Source organism: Lactuca virosa, chromosome 5 (assembly GCF_052849685.1).
Source record: "Lactuca virosa cultivar CGN04683 chromosome 5, Lactuca_virosa_CGN04683_v6, whole genome shotgun sequence".
NCBI lineage: Eukaryota > Viridiplantae > Streptophyta > Magnoliopsida > Asterales > Asteraceae > Lactuca > Lactuca virosa.
This window is the reverse complement of record NC_136430.1, coordinates 107,980,454-107,999,274: the sequence shown is the minus strand read 5'-3', so window position 1 is coordinate 107,999,274 and position 18,821 is coordinate 107,980,454. Positions and strand designations below refer to the sequence as shown.

The 18,821-nt window shown below is 38.0% G+C and overlaps 1 non-coding gene across 1 annotated transcript; it reads left to right on the top strand.

Annotated features, from left to right (window-relative positions):
- Positions 1-1,114: 1,114 nt before the first annotated feature.
- LOC145117913 (small nucleolar RNA R71) lies at positions 1,115-1,221 on the top strand. The gene has a single exon (XR_013712905.1). It is a non-coding gene; the product is annotated as a small nucleolar RNA R71 (small nucleolar RNA).
- Positions 1,222-18,821: the final 17,600 nt, after the last annotated feature.

The following is an 18,821-nucleotide window of genomic DNA, read 5'->3' as shown; positions in this document are numbered from 1 at the left end:
ATCCCCTGTCTTGGCCTTTTATCTTCTCATATTCTTTTTGTTCCTCTTTTTCTAACTCCTTCGTGGTAATTAATTGCTCATTCTATTTTTTTTATCAATTTCCGTCTCACTCATCTCGTCTTCTTTTTATTTAATAAACTCTATGACCAGATCCGGTGGTCTTGTAAAAGCAAACACCTCAAAAATCATAGGCGTTGAAATTTGAGGTTTCGAATGATTTTCTTTTTTTCCAATTGTTCTTTAGGTTCTTTATGCTCCATGAACTTTGTGTTTCCTTGCTTCACTAGATTCTACTTGGCACGAGATGGGAAAGGAAGAAGTGGTCGATACGGCTCAACAACTGAAAAATTGTAATCATCCTTTAGTACCCATGGCGTGGCATTATTGCCTCCACTTCGTGGCGACTAGTTAGTGTCATGACTCTTTTCTTCTAGTGACTGATCAGACTGTTCTTCAAGGACCCCTATATGCACCAATTTGTCTTCTTCTTCTGTATAAACAACCATGACTTAAGCAATTGGGATTGGCTCGACTTTTCTTGAAGGTGTGTCCAATAGCTCTTCTTGCACAAGCTTTGTTAATTCCCCAACTTGTGTGTGGATTCTCAAATTAGATTATTGTTGTATTCTAAGTGTTGCATCTGTAGCATCATTTTGTTTTTCACTAGCTTCCATAAATCTAAATAGAATTGACTCGAGAGCAGACATTTTATCGGATTGGACTTGTTCTTTTCGATAGAGATCATGCTTTAGTTTTTGAAGTTCTTTTTCATCTCGATCTCTCTTGTACTCCAACTCACAATCCTTAGTAGAATGGGGTCCCCCACAAGCTTCCGCATCTATCTTGAATTGATCCACCCAATTTTGTGATCTTCTCTTCCATTGTGTCGAGCTTTGCAATTACTGCACTGATAGCATCTTGACCTCGATATTTACTTGATTTTTCTTTAGTGAAATCCTCCTTTGGTTGTGATACTCTCTTGAATGCTTAGCGAATTCTACAATCAAAGCTTTATTTGTTGTTGGATACTTCTTTGTCATGGGCCGAGTCTAGAATTTTGCAAGTGCACACATTGACTCCATCATAAAATATCGAGATTTCTTGTTGCACATTGAAGTTATGTTGAGGGCAATGTCCTAACAATCTCTTGTAACGTTCCCAGGCTCCATATAACAACTCCCCTTCTAATTGTTGAAATTTTTGTATGTTTCTTCTAAACTTTGCCACTTTTGAAGGAGGGGTAAACTGGTTTATGAACTCAATCTTAAAATCAGCCATGTCGTGATTGCTCTAAAGAGAAGTGATTTTAACCATTCCATAGCTTCACCCTTTAATGTGACCGACAAAAGTTGGAGCATCACCGCATCTTTACTCACATTTGGTGCATTAAAATAATTTAAAATATCCACCACCTCTTCTATATGCTCATAAGCGTCTTCTTGCTCCTTCCCATAAAAGGTAGATCTTTTAGCATGCGAAGAATGTGTCCTGTTAGTTCAAACTTTGTAGTGGGTGGGATTTTTGGTGGATCAAGACCCCATCTATTGTCATTCCTTACATGTCACTTGTACTCATCCATTGACATGGTCGTGATGTCCCCCATATTTCCTGCTAAAATAAAACCAGAAAAACACATGTAAAAACAAACTAGAAAGAAAATAAACGAGAAACTGGAAAGCACCGAACTCACGTCGTGAGGTATATCCTTCACGTCATGAGAACTGAATAAACAGAACAATAAATTTTCGCAAAAAAATAACCTTTTGCAGTTTTACCCCATAAAAAGGATCGATTAACCTCAAGTAATTAAATTAACAACTGAAATAGCCGTTCCCCGGCAATGGCGCCAAAAACTTGATGTGCAATCGATAAACTACCTAGCTTTAAATTTATAATCCTAACCTACTTAACTAACTAATTGCAGTTAGGCAGTGTACCTAGTCAAAGTTATAGAATAGTTTAGGTAAGTTGGGTATCAAACACAGGGAACGAATTTAGCTAATAATATAATTACTAAAATTAATCTAAAAACAATAATTAAAGAGGAGGGGGGGGGGGTTTATCTGATGCTGCAAGTTCAGATTTACTTAAAACTAAACACTTAACTAAAACGATTGTAAACAAGATTTAGAAGACACTTTCATTTAGTTTCAAATCCCCCCTTTTCCTATATGTAGTTTATAAGTATGGATTTAGTCACTTGGTTATTGTTAGGTGCATTTTGTGCACCTTTTTGCACACCTTTAAGTCCCTTTTATGCATCTATTTAGCATAGTTGTTATACATTTTTCATGCATTTCATCCAATTCATGCTAGTCTCTAGAACAACCTTATTTTCATGCTTTCATGTTCTTTTCAGGTAAACCGGAGGTTAGAACGCACTTTGGGAGGTTCCGGGAAGCATTGGTGAAGATTTCTTGATAATCGGGCGAAGAACAGAAAAGTTGGAAAAATTAAGTTTGGATTCGGAGTCAGAGGAGTACACGGGTCGTGTTGGATTTACACTGAAAAGTGGACATGGGGCGTGTTTAACCAAGAAGAAGCTGTTGACCATGCTGAACATGACTCGTGTCATTTTAGCCTATTTTAACACGGGCCGTGTTGACAATGCCGAAGACGACCCGTGTTAGTTTAGCCTATTTTGACACGGGCCGTGTTTGACCCAATATCTTCCTTTTGACAGTTTTCCTATCTTTCATATTACGGGGTTAGAGTCATTTTTACACACATAGATCATATCAGAGCACTATTGGTGAGGGGATTTCAAAGGTTTTTGCAAGGGTTTGTTCATTTTTCATTTGGAAACATTGTTTCTCTTATTTGTAAGTTGTAATTGCACATTATTTCCATCTTTTCAACTTGTGATCTTGTTCTAGCCATGTGTGGCTAGAACCCTAGTTTCTCTAACTTCATGTTTTGACTTCTTGGTTGTGATTTCAATCATATGACTTGATGTTTGCTTTTAATTTCTATCTAGTGAATTTGATTTTGCTTTAATCAAATGTTTGATTCTAATTGTGATTCTTATTGACCATTTGAATTAGGGTTAGGTCATTTAAGTTATCTATTTTGCAAAACCCGTAATTGTTTTGTGAATTGGACTAAGTAACAAGCACTAAACTAATTTCCATTGAATGAATTTAGTGTAAATCTTATTCACACATTCTTACACTCCCGAGCTTGTGAGGAGTATTGGGTATTGTTGGGAACATTCACATACAGCTTAATGTAATCTTTTAATCTAATTCAAAGAGCTTGTTTAAATTAGGTTAGTAAGGTTAGGGTTAATCAAAGAGCTTGTTTTGGTTAATTAATGTGGTGAATGGGAAGTGTTAGAGTTTGTTAACACTTTCAAGTACCAACTTAGATATAATTGAGCAAGTATCATGTCATTTTGGAATCGTATTGCTATGTTATCATACATAGAGTTGGAGTCCTTACAATTTCTGAATTTAATTCACTTATTTAGTCGATTACTTTTGTCTTTAATTAGTTGTTCTAATCATTGCATTCAAAACCCTCCTCTTTACTGTTGGTGACCAAAATACCTTGTGAAAAGAGGTATAGACTGATTGTCCCGTGTCTCTATGGATCGACCCTTCTTGCCTTGTACTAATTAGCAACCTGATACGATCTCCTAATATTTTCACCAATTTATGGACTATTATGTAATGATCATACATAAGCAAACACAAATTAATTAATAATGATAATTGGGCTATGTAAGATATATCTTAGTTAAACACAAATTAATGTTCTCCAACACAATATAATTTGTGTTCGAAAAAGAAACTGCATTCCGCGTAGTTATCTTCTGGAAGAATCTGTAGTCACATCGTGAGAAGTAATTCTCGAGTCGTGAGCTTGCATTTAACTCAATTTTCTCTTCTTTTAAGCTCCATTAAGCTCCCAGCTCAACTCCAGTCCTTCCAAGTTCCATCTTTTGTTGGTTCTGGTCCTTTTTCCTCAAGAATGTCATATTTGGCTGCAAAATGTAATTTAACTAAATAAGTACCAAATATCTTTACAATTAACCAGATTATAACTTAAAATTTATTAAAATAATAATATATGTATAAATATAACAATATCAACGCTCAAGGAGAACTTAACGAGAAGTCCCTCCTTTACCCAGACCCTTAATACTTCACATTAAAGGCCTTCTAATATTCTCAGATGTCGACGATAAACACCACGACCAACAGATCAATCGTAGGTCAAACGATCTCCATTCATAAATCTCATGAATACTACATGTGCACTAGTGAGTCTCAAACTATACCACCAAATACCCTTATGGCCACAACCCAATATAAAGGTTGTCTTTAAACACTCAATTACTCAAACAAAGATGATGATAACTGAGATAACATGAAACAAGGAAAAACGCACATACATATCACTGAAACTGGTCGATAATTTCCAATCTTTAACAGAAGATTATCGATCCTTACTGCGAGCTAACCAAGTGTAGCAACCCGAACCTTTTCCCGTTAAAATTTGCCATTTTCCGTTAAATAAATTCATAATTTATTTGTTTATTCCGTTAAATGCCATTGGTTTGGAAAATCATTTAAGTTATATAATTGAATTTTATATAAGAGTAGGAACCAAAATCGCACGAAAAACCCGAGATTCCTTCGAAAAATCAACAGTTTCCGACCTGAGTGATGTTCACGATCGTAAAACCGTTCACAACTGGTGAACCGTTCACGGCTGGACCCCACCACCGACCATACTCCCAGCCTACAAATACGTGATTCCTACCCTCATTTACACTTTTCTGACTGCGAACACCTCTTTTCTCTCTAAAAATCATCACCCAAAAACGCAAGATTTCTCTTCATCTAGCACTCTATCCACATTGGGAATCGTTGTGGAGCCTCAAAAGATTCGTTTTTCATTGAAATCAAGTGTTGCAGTTCTTGAGTTCACGGCCGTACACCCTTCAAATCTTCAAACCTTCAAGGGCCGCAATCCATTCACGGCCGTGAACCCTTTAAACATTCATATTTCCCTCAAGAACACTGTTCACGGCCGTAAACCCTTCAAGGGGCTGTTCACGGCCGAGAATAGTTCACGTCCGTAATCCCCTTCACGACCGCAAACCTTCCCAAGTCGTGAACTTGGCTGAAAACCCGCTCTCTCCGATTCAATCGAGTCCCGGTAACATTCCTAAACCAAAAGCAAGTGTTTTTCCAACACTATAAATAATGGTTTCGCTAATAAAATGCATATATGTATTTAATTGATATTAGGAACCCTTTAAGTGCCGCGTACATCAACCCGAGGGTCTTCACTCCCAGTTTCGTTGTCCGATATTTCACACAACCAACAGTGAGTTCATACCCCTATGCTTTAACTATTTTTAATATTTTCAGGGGGGAGTACAAGCCAAACACAAATGATTTTGTGAATTTATATAAAAGGATTTCAACTCGATTAAAACTTATGCAATTTATACATCCATACGCTTTTCACGTTTTATAAAATATTTCAATATTTTATCCCTTTTGTATTATGCTGAGCATAGGGGACGTTTTCAACTTACTGCCAAATTGCATAGTTTTCAGATTAATTCATGAACCAAATACATCATATTCATGCAAACTATAATAGGTATAGTTTGGGGTTTTCGATACGCAGCATTACAAATTCAGAGCTTATACATTGTTAAACATATAAACTATGACAGACTTAGTTTATGATACTCTCGAGTAACAAGAATACTTTATTAAATAATTATTTAAGTATAATTATTACTCTATAAAGTATATACACGGGTTTAAATATTATAGATCAATACATAACTGCTCGTAAACTAGTTAATACATGATTGTGAGACCACTCTTCAAATTGCACCCTTCGGGGTACTGAACTAAATCCTATCATAGTATAACCAGAGTCTCCTGGAGGGAGAGCATGAGATTTGTGAATAGATCTATTGAGGACTGACAATCCCACACATGAACTGCTAGCTACAGTTAGGCAGGCATGCCTGGGGTGACAAATGTCATATATCCGACACTTGAAGAACGTCATAAAGGTCACTAGGTCATATCAAGCATGGTTATACGACTGACAATAGTATAAACTAACCTTTTGTTTACAAGATTTCACTCTTCACTAGTTTTATTTTAATTAATGAAATTACTATACATACTGGTGGTAACCAGGGTTTTCCAACAGAACATTTTTATACTTACTGATGATAACCAGGGTTTTCATACTTTTAGATCACTGTAACAAACTCATATGTTAGAAAATATTGGATTTTATTGGAAGCATACAAACCTTTTCATGGATTCATTAACAGGTTTTCATTTCAAAAAACATGCTTATGAACTCACTAGCTTTTATGCTGATACTCTCTTTTCAAAACCGCTTGTATTCTCAGGAAATCAGTAGACAGGTACCGTGGCAGACTTTTGAGAAGACGGAGCATATAGAGTCACGTCTTTATATTTTGCTACTTTTGATGTATATGAATATGAATCAAACAGATGTAAATATCTTTTTATGTATTCAATGTAATGGTTGTGTTTACTTTGATTACTATGATGCAATTGTTGTCATACTACGCATGACGTCATCCACCCCCGAACGTTTCCGCTGTTTTGGTTTGGGGGTGTGACAGATTGGTATCAGAGCTATTGTTTATAGTGAACTAAGTATACCGAACCTTACATGGTATACAACTATAAACACTAAAGGGGCCGAAGCGCTCTGAAACTAAAAGTATGTTTTTAAAATTTAAGTATTTTACAAGAAGTATACAAGTATACATATGTACAAGAAGCTATAACATAGTAAGAACTACATAAAAGTATTTAGGGCGAGTTGGACACTGCGGTTAAACCTGAATAGTTATGTAGTCATATGTGGGGCCAATATAACCTGACTAACTATATTTGTCTGAGATATAACCAACATGTGTTTAGGAGTGATTGTGGTGTTACGACAAGTCTAAAACTCACCAAACCTTATACGAATGAAGCACATAGTTAAAATACTATAGGAGTATTTTATGGTTCTATAACACTGCACAAGTATTAATAATCCTCATAGATGAAAGGCCTGCAATTCCTTGTTTATGTAAGTAAACCTTTATTGTAGATCTCTGTTATCACAGTAGGGTTTAGATATGTCTTGCTCGAAAATATCCAACTCATGATCAGTATAGAAGGCTTATCGTCATTTTTCCATTGTATCTTTTAGAGAAAGATGCCTCCCAGGAAGAGACCTAACAGAGAGAGCAACAATCCCCCGACAGATCCGCCACCACCACCTCCTCAGTTCGATCCTGCCATGTTCCAGGCAGCAGTTACATCCGCTGTAACTGTCGTGATGGCACAAATAAATCTTGGTGGCTCTAGCGGATCAGGAAGTGGTACCCATCCCCAAAATATTGAGAGTGGTCAGGGACACACGAAGGAGTGTTCCTACAAAGATTTCATGAATGCCAGGTCAAATCCCTAACTCTGCCAGTAGCAAATGCCATGGGTTGGGAGAGTTTAAAGGAACTTATGCTTGTTGAATACTGCCTAAGGGGCGAAATGCAGAAGTTGGAGCACGAGCTCTGGAACCTGAAGATGAAGGGTTCCGACATTGCAACTTATACAGCTAGATTCTATGATCTGGATCTTCTATGTCCGGGGATGGTCACCGTGGAAAGCAAGAAAATAGAGAGGTACATTTGGGGATTGACACCCCCAACTCAAGGAAATGTTTTGGCTGCTAAACCTCTCACATTCGACAGCGCCAAATGTTTAGCGCAAACTCTCATAGATCACGGGGTTGATCTTGATGCAGCGGCAACCGTTCCCGAACCACAAAAGGCGAGTGGTAGGAAGAAAAAGTGTTGGAATAAGCGTAAGGGTCATTCTTCGCAGGAGCCCTCCAAGAAACAACAAGTAGTAGCAGTTCATGCTGCTACCACTCCTGTCCCTGTTCCTGCAGCTCAAGCACCTGCCAGTAGATATGTTGGTACTCTTCCAAGGTGTGACAAGTGTAACTTCCACCATCACGGGCCGTGCCGTGAAATGTTGTGCAACAGATGTGGCAAGAAGGGGCACACAGCTCGATTTTGCAAGACACCAGCCCAACCAACCAATCAGGCTCCTGGAGCGGGCGTTGGTCAAGCCTGTTATGGCTGTGGGGAGATCGGGCACTTCAAGAGGAATTTTCCTAAAGCAACAACAGCTGGCAACACAGGGAGAGTGCTAGAGATGGGCCAGGAGGAGGCTGTTGCTGATCCCACCGTAGTTATGAGTATGTTCCTCCTCGACAACTCTTATGCATGCATTCTTTTCGATTCTGGTGCGGACAGAAGTTTTGTTAGTCATGCATTCAAGCATCTTCTCAAGCATAAATCCCAACCTCTAACCGAAACCTTTACCGTCGAGATGGCTAACGGAAAGAAAGAGAGCACTAACGACGTATTCATCGACTGTACCCTTACCCTAAACGACCATTCCTTCCCAATCGACCTTATGCCAGTTTCCATAAAAAGCTTCGATGTCATCATCGGCATGGATTGGTTGAGCCCCAATCGTGCTGATATCCTTTGTTATGAAAAATCCATTTGCCTCAATCTACCCTCGGGCGAAGCCCTCATAGTCTATGGTGATAAACTAAGCTCTAACCTTCGTATCATTTCATGCATCAAAGCCCAGAAATATCTGCGAAAGGAGCGCCATGCATTCCTAGCCCATGTTGTTAACGAGAAACAGGAAGTTAAAGACCTCGAGAGCATCCCCGAAGTCTGAAACTTTCCTGATGTCTTCCCCGAAGATCTTCCCGGAATCCCTCCCGAGCGCCAAGTCGAGTTCCGTATCGACTTAATCCTAGGAGCTACTCCTGTAGCTAAATCCCCATACCGTCTAGCGCCGGCAGAAATGCAAGTGTTATCCAGCCAGCTCAATGAACTACTCAGCAAGGGATTCATAAGACCAAGTTCCTCACCCTGGGGAGCCCCGATCTTGTGTGTGAAAAAGAAAGATGGATCCTTTCGGATGTGCATAGATTATCGTAAACTGAACAAGCTTTCCATAAAAAACCGTTATCCCCTACCCATAATCGACGACCTCTTCGATCAACTCCAAGGAGCCGGCTATTTCTTAAAAATATACCTGAGATCAGGGTACCATCATTTGCGAGTCCATGAAGGTGATGTTCCCAAGATAACATTTCAGACTCGGTATGGTCACTACGAGTTTGTAGTTATGCCCTTTGGTCTAACCAACGCACCCGCAGTATTCATGGATCTGATGAATCGGGTGTGCCGCCCTTTCCTAGACAAGTTCGTGATAATGTTCATTGATTATATACTTGTCTACTCTCGGAGTGAGGAAGATCATAGACATCACTTGAGGCTAGTGTTAGAAACACTAAGGGCGGAGAAACTTTATGCAAAATTCTCCAAGTGCGAATTCTGGATTAGAAAAGTAGCTTTCCTTGTTCACGTGGTTAGCAAGGAAGGCATACACATGGACCCTTCCAAAATCAAGGCGATTGAGAATTGGTCAGCACCGAAGACGCCCACAGAAACCCGTCAATTCTTGGGTCTCGTTGGCTACTATCGCAGGTTTATCCAGAATTTCTCCAGGATTGCTAAGCCTTTAACCACCCTGGCGTAGAAAGGTGTACCCTTTAGTTAGGGAGAAAAGCAAGATACTGCGTTTCAAACATTGAAGCAGGCCCTATGCAGCACACCTATCTTGTCTCTGCCTGAAGGGACGGAGGACTTCGTTGTCTACTGTGATGCATCCAATCAGGGCCTAGGCTGTGTGCTCATGCAGCGCGGAAAGGTTATTGCCTATGCCTTGTGACAGTTGAAAGCACACGAAGTCAATTATACAACTCACGATCTAGAGTTGGGAGCAGTGGTTTTCGCATTAAAGATTTGGAGACATTATCTCTATGGAACCAAGTGCACTGTCTTCACCGACCATAAGAGCCTACATCATATCTTTGATCAGAAAGAATTGAACATGAGATAACGGCGATGGGTAGAGCTACTCAGTGATTATGAGTGCGAAATACGCTATCATCCCGGCAAGGCCAATGTGGTAGCGGATGCCCTCAGCCGGAAAGAGTATTCAGGTCGTAGAGTGAAGGCATTGACAATGACCATCCATTCCCATCTGTCCGCTCAAATCAGAGAGGCTCAGCTGGAAGCCTTAAAACCAGAGAACATGTCGGATGAAGCTTTGAGGGGAATGGAAAAGAACAAAGAGATCAAGGGAGTCGGAGTTTACTATTTCATGAACCGGATCTGGACCCCAAGGTTCGGCAGTTATAGGGAGGTTGTCATGAACGAAGCTCACAAGAATAGATACTCCGTTCACCCATGTTCGGATAAGATGTACATGGATCTCAAAAAGCTCTATTGGTGGCCAAACATGAAAGCAGAGATCGCTACCTTCGTGGGCAAGTGCCTGAATTGCGCCAAGGTGAAGGTGGAATATCAAAAGCCCTCAGGTTTACTTCAACATCCAGAAATACCTGAGTGGAAGTGGGAAAGGATTACGATGGATTTCATCACTAAGTTACCCAAGTCTCCGAGTGGGTACGATGCCATATGGGTAATTGTCTATCGATTGACTAAATCCGCCCACTTCCTGCCAATCAAAGAAACATTCAAGATGGAGAGACTTACACGAATCTGCATACAAGAGATAGTTCGTCTGCATGGTGTGCCTGTGTCCATTATCTCCGATCGGGATAGCAGATTCACCTCGATATTTTGGCAGTCACTGCAGAAGGCTCTGGGAACTAAGCTGGATATGAGCACAACTTACCATCCACAGAAAGACGGGCAGAGTGAGAGGACCATTCAGACCTTGGAAGACATGTTGAGAGCATGTTTTGTAGATTTTGGTAAGTCGTGGGACACCCATTTGCCCTTGGTCGAGTTCTCCTACAACAACAGTTATCATACCAGTATCAAGGATGCACCGTTTGAAGCTGTTTATGGTCGTAAGTGCAGATCCCCTCTGTGCTGGGCTGAGGTGGGTGGCACGCAGCTAACTAAGGGTCAAGTCCCCGACAACACTCTCACAGGCCCAGAAATCATCCGTGAAACCACAGAAAAGATCGTGCAAATCCGATAACGACTAAAAGCTTCAAGAGATAGACAAAAGAGCTATGCCGATAAGAGACGAAAACCTTTGGAGTTCCAGGTTGGTGACCGTGTTCTTTTGAAGGTCTCACCCTGGAAAGGCATGATACGCTTTGGAAAGCGTGGAAAGCTGAATCCGAGATACATAGGACCATTCGAGATCCTCGCTAGGATCGGTCCCGTAGCTTACAAACTTCGTTTACCCCAAGAGCTTAGCAATATTCATCCCGTCTTCCACGTCTCGAACCTTAAAAAGTGTCTATCCGATGAAACCCTTGTGATCCCTCTTGATGAGATCGAGATCAGTGAGAACCTTAATTTTGTGGAAGAACCAGTTGAAATCATGGATCAAGAATTCAAAAGAACGAAACAAAGTCGCATACCGATAGTGAAGGTCCGCTGGAATGCCAAGCAGGAACCTGAATTCACTTGAGAACGAGAAGATTCAATGCAACAAAAGTACCCTCATCTTTTTCTGAGTCCATGATTTGTATTCTATGTTTGAATTTCGGGACTAAATTCCCTCAATCGGGGGGATGATGTAGCAACCCGAACCTTTTCCCGTTAAAATTTGCCGTTTTCCGTTAAATAAATTCATAATTTATTTGTTTATTCCGTTAAATGCCATTGGTTTGGAAAATCATTTAAGTTATATAATTGAATTTTATATAAGAGTAGGAACCAAAATCGCGCGAAAAACCCGAGATTCCTTCGAAAAATCAACAGTTTTCGGCCTGAGTGATGTTCATGGCCGTGAACCAGATCACGGCCGTAAACCCGATCACGGTTGGTGAACCGTTCACGGCTGGACCCCACCACCGACCATACTCCCAGCCTATAAATACGTGATTCCTACCCTCATTTACACTTTTCTGACCGCGAACACCTTTTTTCTCTCTAAAAATCGTCACCCAAAAAGTCAAGATTTCTCTTCATCTAGCACTCTATCCACCTTGGGAATCGTTGTGGAGCCTCAAAACATACGTTTTTCATTGAAATCAAGTGTTGCAGTTCTTGAGTTCACGGCCGTACACCCTTCAAATCTTCAAACCTTCAAGGGCCGCAATCCATTCACGACCGTGAACCCTTCAAACATTCATATTTCCCTCAAGAACATTGTTCACGGCCGTAAACCCTTCAATGGGCTGTTCACGGTCGAGAACAGTTCACGGCCGTAATCCCCTTCACGGCCGCAAACCTTCCCAAGTCGTGAACTTGGCTGAAAACCCGCTCTCTCCGATTCAATCGAGTCCCGGTAACATTCCTAAACCAAAAGCAAGTGTTTTTCCAACACTATAAATAATGGTTTCGCTAATAAAATGCATATATGTATTTAATTGATATTAGGAACCCGTTAAGTGCCGCGTACATCAACCCGAGGGTCTTCACTCCCAGTTTCGTTGTCCGACATTTCACACAACCAACAGTGAGTTCATACCCTATGCTTTAACTGTTTTTAATATTTTCACGGGGGGTACAAGCCAAACACAAATGATTTTGTGAATTTATATAAAAGGATTTCAACTCGATTAAAACTGATGCAATTTATACATCCATACACTTTTCACGTTTTATAAAATATTTCGATATTTTATCCCTTTTGTATTATGCGGAGCATAAGGGACGTTTTCAACTTACTGCCAAATTGCATAGTTTTCAGATTAATTCATGAACCAAATACATCATATTCATGCAAACTATAATAGGTATAGTTTGGGGTTTTCGATACGCAATATTACAAATTCAGAGCTTATACATTGTTAAACATATAAACTATGACAGACTTAGTTTATGATACTCTCGAGTAACAAGAATACTTTATTAAATAATTATTTAAGTATAATTATTACTCTATAAATTATACACACGGGTTTAAATATAATAGATCAATACATAACTGCTCGTAAACTAGTTAATACAAGATTGTGAGACCACTCTTCAAATTGCACCCTTCGGGGTACTGAACTAAATCCTATCATAGTATAACCAGAGTCTTCTGGAGGGAGAGCGTGAGATTTATGAATAGATCTATTCGGGACTGACAATCCCACACCTGAACTGCTAGCTACAATTAGGCAAGCATGCCTGGGGTGACAAATGTCATATATCCGACACTTGAAGAACATCGTAAAGGTCACTAGGTCATATCAAGCATGGTTATATGACTCACAATAGTATAAAATGACCTTTTGTTTATAGGATTTCACTCTTTATTAGTTTTATTTTAATAATGAAACTACTATACATACTGGTGGCAACCAGGGTTTTCCAACAGAACATTTTTATACTTACTGATGATAACCAGGGTTTTCATACTTTTAGATCACTGTAACAAACTCATATGTTAGAAAATATTGGATTTTATTGGAAGCATACAAACCTTTTCATGGATTCATTAACAGGTTTTCATTTCAAAAAACATGCTTATGAACTCACTAGCTTTTATGCTGATACTCTCTTTTCAAAACCGCTTGTATTCTCAGGAAATCAGTAGACAGGTACCGTGGCAGACTTTTGAGAAGACGGAGCATATAGAGTCACGTCTTTATATTTTGCTACTTTTGATGTATATGAATATGAATCAAACAGATGTAAATATCTTTTTATATATTCAATGTAATGGTTGTGTTTACTCTGATTACTATGATGTAATTGTTGTGATACTACGCATGACGTCATCCACCCCCGAACGTTTCCGCCGTTTCGGTTTGGGGTTGTGACACCAAGATCTTCCAAATTCAATACACGACATGAGTGGTCCATATGCTTCCTTCTGAAAATACTCGGCACTCCCAAAGGGAACTACTTGCCAGAGTGAGTTCCTTTTCCAGAAACTTCTATGATGCAGGGACAATCCATGCATCTCTGAAGACATAAATTCATTCGACTTCCCAAGTTGTACCATCGATCTAACTGATTACTGCATTCCTTATGACGCTTGGAAAGAAATCTGACAAATCCTTGAGAAAATATGCTACAAAAACTTTATAATCATAAGCGCTCCAACAATAAACTACTTTCCCTTAATTTTATCAATAATAAGCCTGAACTAATAATCCCGCATACTAGAACCGCAAAATTTCTAAGCCAATACACTGAAACCAAAAGTCAAACTCAAGTTAACAACAAGCAACCAGGTTGCATAACTTGCTCACAAGTCAATAGTCCAAGACAGGACTAGAGTCGGTCGAACCATACCACCTAATTCGAGCATCAACATAATTATAACATACCGACATAACATAGTAGAACCACACCATCCTTCCAGTTCTTTAATGAAAATCATCCTTGACATACCTCTTGTAATTTGCGAAGAAAAATGTACACTCTCTTCTCCCTTACTTACATTCTCGACTGTAATTATCTTCCTAACCACATTAGAAACACCCTGAGACACGAGCACAACAACTACTCTACATGCCTTCCCATACCTGCCGCAACAACTACGACTTTCCTGATCTCTTGATGAGAATCAACAAACTTGAAATAACCAAAACACAATAGTTATTGGGGTTTATGTTCACAAACCCCCAAATATAACTCCAAAGTTCAGATTTCGCTTGAATACGTTGTGGGGAATAGACATTAACCATGTACACTGGAAAATCATAACTAAGACACACACCTTCAACAATAATTAAATTATCAGTACATAAAATCATATTTTTTTTGAAAAAATAGAGGGATCCCAGATATACATCATATCACCAGAGTGACCATGCGTCAATCTATAAGCAATATCAAACTGATTATTACCCCAAACACCACAAATTTTAAATAGATCAACTGAAGTGAGAAAAGATTCTTGCATGGTTCTTGTATGATGTATTGCTTTCGTGTGGGGCCATCTGTTCGACTGTCTATCTGGCTCCCTACTACATGAGACTATGTATTCACAAGACGATTATTAGATTTCGAATTGGCCTAGATATGGATATGTTACCGTCGAGAGGTTGATGATAACATGGCGGCTGAGAACGATATGATTCTGGTGAAAGGCCGGTTGTAGCAAGACGTATGAGAGTCGATAGCAGTAATGGATGAGGGCTAGTGGCAAAGTGCCACTAGACGATATATGTTTATATGTATGTTGTATGCTTGTAGATATGAGAGTTGGCAGGTCGGCGCTAGAGTCGAGGACTTTATGTGGATACAATGTATGTATGGTGAAATATGTGGTATACTGGGGAACTCATTAAACTTTATGCTTATAGTTGTGGATAAAATGTTTTGCAGGTTGTTCGTGAGAAGATCTCAGCGAGACTGTACACACGCATCAAAGATATTGGTTTCCGCTGTTTGTAATTCAACTCTGATAACATTATGGTTTTCAAACAAATAAATGTCACTTATTGTGTTTAAGTTAAAGGTTTTAATCAGTTAATATTATTTTAAAATGTATAACTCTCTTTGTAATTTTAGGGAGATTACAAGTTGGTATCAAAACCTTGGTTTGAGGGATTTGGGCGCTAGGGGTGTTCACGGGACAGTTCGGATCGGATAGTAAAAAAATTGTGAACCGTGATAGCGGGGCGGGTACCTTGCTAGCACTAATCGTAACCGAACCGAACCGAACCGCATAAAGGTGGGTAACCATGGTTCGGTTCACGAGTATCCTTAAATATACAAAATAAAAATCAATCAAAACTACAAATTCCATTTCAACAAAAAAAAATCTTAAAATAAGAAACTAACAAAAATAAGAAAAAAAGAAAAATCAATCCTTGCTAATATACACATACATTTAGATTTACGCATGAAAAATGTATTATATTTAAACTACAATAATTTTTTTATATTTAAGATACAATCAAATTAGATTGGATTTACGGTTTAATGATCGAGAAACTGCTTCAATTCAAAGGAATCAATTTGGGTATTATATATATATATATATATATATATATATATATATATATATATATATATATATATATATATATATATATATATATAGTCCGATTCCTGTGAGGACTCATTTTAAAGTGAGGACACCTTAAAAAAATTGAAAAATAATCTAAAAAAAATACAAATCATAAAATCGAGCATAGATCTATGTCTAGGAGAAAAAAATTGAAATTTTTTTTTTGCATCATTAAAATTGATCCATGATTCAATTTTAATTTTTTATTTTGCATCATTATGATCCATGATTCAATTTTAATGATCAATTTTTTTTCTCTCGGACATAGATCTATGCTCGATTTTATGATTTGTATTTTTTTTAGATTTTTTTTCAATTTTTTAAGGTGTCCCCACGAGTCCTCACTTTAAAATGAGTCCTCACCCGATCTTATATATATATATATATATATATATATATATATATATATATATATATATATATATATATATATATATATATATAGAGAGAGAGAGAGAGAGAGAGAGCTAGGTTCAATTGTTTCTAGCAACTATTGTGTGTATGTATGCACCAATGAGAATTGAGGAAATAATAAATTATTAAGTAAATCATTTAAGAGTATTATAGTAATCTTTACATATTTAATTATGGTAGATAATTAATATGTTTATTATCCCTTTAAATATGGGATGTCAAAGTCAAAACTTGTAGAAAAAACCCTACAATTGTCGTCTTCAATTTTCTTCCTTCTCTGTTGTCTCGCTGGAGAAATCGAACCATCAAAGTCGTTCCTCCACCTTCTTCTTCAACATCCCAACCCATCATCTTCCATAGCCCCCTACTTGTAGCAGCACACAATTTCGTCTTCCTTCCTTCCCCTCCATTGCCGATACCCAAAACAAATCATCATCTCGTCACCACAACCCTCTTGTCGGACCACCATCAGGTAACGTCGACGTCCACGACACCGATGACGAGTAGCCCCTCACCGGCAACGTCGATAGTTTAGTTCCCAATGACAACGACCACGACCAGGTAGCTTCTTCTTTTCTGTTTTTCTTTTTCGTTCTCTCCCCCATGTGACATATTCGTTATTGATGTCCAATTGTTTCAATCCCTTTCCATAATTGCTAAAGATATGGCGGAATTTGTACTTGTCTGTCGATATCTTATGTTATATGCTGGAATTTGGTCAGAAAATTGGTCTTGCTATCGTAATACCGCCACAACTCCGATGTCAAAATCGAACTGGTAAGCTTTTTCTTGTTCCCTTTTTCTTTTCATTAATCTGATAGTACATGTTATTCTGCAATTTTCTTTTTCTTTCTTTTTTCTAATATGAGGTAACATATGAAATCATATGATGTGTTTTCTGGAATATAAAATTATATATTCTTTGTTTGCTAAAACACTGTGTTTGCTGAAACATGAAACTAGATGCAAAAATCAGTTTTTTTTAAATGATATTACTTTACTGAAATATGATATTAGATGAAGAAATCTGAACTTTGATGCTATTTGTATGTTAAAATATGAAGTTAGATGTAAACAAAGGTGCAAACAAAGGTGGTTTTTTACACCTGGTGGGATAGATACTATCTATTTGGACCTTTTTACCCTTGGAGGGTCTTCTTCCTACTGATTGTTCCCTTACGAAGATGGTTTATATATTCTAATTGTTTTTTTTCTTAGTCACCTTTTGTGTTTACATGATCTTTTCATGCATTTATATTTCAAATGTTTTGTTCGTTGGGTATATTCTTGATAATACAAATTCTTTAAGAATATTCAAAACCATTCTGCAAGAATAGTTTATTTTGTAAGAATATTATTGTTTTATTCTGATAGAATTGTAGTTAATTATTTATATGTTTAATGTGTAGTTGTTACAAGTGTATCACTACAAAATATTTGGCAATGAATTTGTGATAGAAATGGCTTGAAGACCTGATGGGAAAGGCTTGAAGAATGAATTAAAGAATGATCACACTCACTGTTTAAGAATGTTGTTATTTTTTAAGAATTACACTTGTTATTCTTTCAGAATGTTGTTATTATTCAATAAATCACAATGATACAATGTAATTATTTGGTATATTATTAGTTCAAGAATCGATTTTGTGTATTCTTTCAGAATGTATTTACTAGTTTATGATTGGCATTCTGTCATTCTGACAGAATAAAATCGAAAATATATTTACTAGTTTATGGTTGGCATTCTATCATTTTGACAAAATAAAATCGATGCCTCGTATACCTTTGATGTCTCGTATACCTTTGATGTGATATTTGCAGTATGTGTTTTGGAATCTTTGTCTAATATTGTTGAACTGTTAATCAAATGTCATAAGGGTTGTACATAACTAGAATCTAATAGCCTTAGAATTTTAATTTTGGTCTTATTACATGTTCCTTATCGGGTTGTGGTTTTAGGGTAGAGACACTTATTTGAATGACTATTTCATTCTGGATTGTGTACCGCTGCGCATTCGTGAGACATTTCCTGTGATGTTAGTTGAGGTTTATTCAACTTGCAAGTTTGTGGGAAGGGAAGGATCCTAGAGAGAGTCTAGGAAAAGTAGTATTATGCATATGGTTAGACATATGTATTTGTGCCAGGAGTTTAGTGAAGTGATACGAAGTAACTTGGGAGTCTTGGAATAGTCTTTGGAGCGGGTATGTATAAGTTTGGAAGGTAGTATTGTGCCCATACTACTGAAAGCACATTATCCATATTTGAGTCAAGGAAGTCTCCAGTACAGAACCAACATGAGGCCTAACTATAAAAGGGCTCCCTCGTCCACCGGAAAAAGGAGTTCTCTCTCACTCATACAT